We start from the raw sequence: 2,124 nt of genomic DNA on the forward strand, positions 1-2,124 counted from the left end.
GGAGACGAGGGGACAGAGGAGACATAGGGCGACAAGGGGACAGAGGAGACGAGGGGACACGAGGGGACAGGGGAAAAACCAGGAGCCCTGACCCTGATCCATAAACCTGAACCAGTTTTAACCTCCGTCTGGTTTGACTTTGTGTTTCTACTGGATTGTTGTTTCCAGTTTGTTGATTTAATTTATCATTTTAAATCAGAGAAAAGAAACTTAAAGAATTAATTTTGATTTTAATGGGTCCGCTCGTTTTCCTGTTGCCTGCTTCAGAGCTGGATGGAGACGGCCAGCAGTGGGGGAGGAGCTTATCTTTGAAATGAGAAAATGTCAACAGATTAATGGCTCAGAAACCATCAGACTTTTATAAATTTTTGGCTCAAACCAAACGTGTGGAACATCAAACCTGACCGCTCCGGTGACACTGCGGGTCGATGACCTCAGAGGTCAGAACACCACTCTGATTGGTTCGGAGTCGTGCTCAGTGCCCAGGCTAACTACTGTTAGCAAAACAAGCTAATAAGAATGTGATCAAATACAGCAGCAACATGTTTGTTAACAGAGACCTGATAACACCGTGTGGGTGTGACCGATTCACTGAGATACAAACCAACACAATCACAGCTCCTGCAAGGCGGCCATGTTGGGTTTTTGACCTCCGACTATCAGAGTCTGGATTCTTACTTCAGGGTTTCTAGTTGTTTCTGTTTTCAGGGCTTTTGTTTTCATTCATGTTTCAGTTTGGGTTTATTGTTTCTTTTATTTTAATTAGTCTTTATGTTTTGTTTGGTCTTAGTTCTGTTTTGGTTCTCCTGTCATCGTTCACTTGTTTGCTTGCCACGCCCATCTACACCTGGCCGAAGGTTTCCATCACTCACCTGTGCTCACTTCCCCCGATTACCCGTCTTTAAAACCTTCTCCACTTCCTGACCGGTTCATTCATTGACTCTCCAGTTTTCGGCCTTGTATTCGCTTGCCTTGCCACGTTCTGCTTCATGATTCTAGTGTTAGTTTCTGCTGCCTCTTGTTTTCTTTTATTAATAAATCAGTTTTCTTATTTAAGATGAGTCAGTACATCGGGTTCTCCACGCTCAAACCTGACAGTAAAAGGTACAAACAACAGGTAAAACTAGAACCATTGTTCAGGCCGGTACCTTTGAAGACACAGCTGGAGCACCAAACTAATGTTTCCTGATTTTTGTACACAACAAACAGAATTCAATAACTTTTATTAGGAAACCTCAGTTCTGATCCAAACTCTGATCAGAACCCCCCAAAAATGAAGTTCTGCCGGTCCTCATAAGGCTGATCATTCTACCAGACAAAGTTCTAATGAGACAATAAAACCGGAATGCACACACACACACACGCACACACACAAACACACTCAGGTGGAGATGAAAGCAGCAGACTGATGGAGGTGAAGAGTCGGGGACACCAGCTGCTTCCTTCATTTAACATCAATAAAATCACTCAAAGTCCTCTTCATCTTCGTCATCCTCACTGCACTTACACACACACACACACACACACGCATATAAGTCCATATTTCTATCCTCAGGATGCCTTTGTATTGACTTCATAATTTTCATTAAAAAAATAGTTTGAACTGATTTTATTTGAAATGTTTCATTAATTAGTTTAAATTCAACATAAATCACGAGCTGTATTTTTAACCAATAGTAGACATAAAAGATGATGGAAATAGATTAATTTTATCATTTATCCTGTTTGTATTCAGCTAAGTATAAAGAAAAAACAAAGATGATGATTAAAGTGTTTCAGTTGTGAGTCTTTGTGTTTGCTGCCACCTGCTGGATTCTTCTGGTAACTGCAGGAACTACAGAAATTACTCTTCTGTCAACAACTTTCTCCTGTATTTGTTTGTGTCTCAGGCTTACTTTTCAGTCTGCGGTTCTACCTGCCTCTCAGTAACTTGACAGAACACATGGCGTTTGAAATGTTTGTTTTTATCTACCACCATAAAAAGCGGGTGATAATGTTTTTCTCCTGTCTGGATGTTAATGCAGGTCTGCAGAAGGAAACGAGTTTTTTATCTTTTCCTCTTTTTTTGTCCAAAAGACTAAAACTGCTGAACTCCTTGGGCTCCAACTTTTTTTTTTTTTTTTT

This window comes from Kryptolebias marmoratus, unplaced genomic scaffold, assembly GCF_001649575.2.
Source record: "Kryptolebias marmoratus isolate JLee-2015 unplaced genomic scaffold, ASM164957v2 Scaffold241, whole genome shotgun sequence".
Classification (NCBI taxonomy): Eukaryota; Metazoa; Chordata; class Actinopteri; order Cyprinodontiformes; family Rivulidae; genus Kryptolebias; species Kryptolebias marmoratus.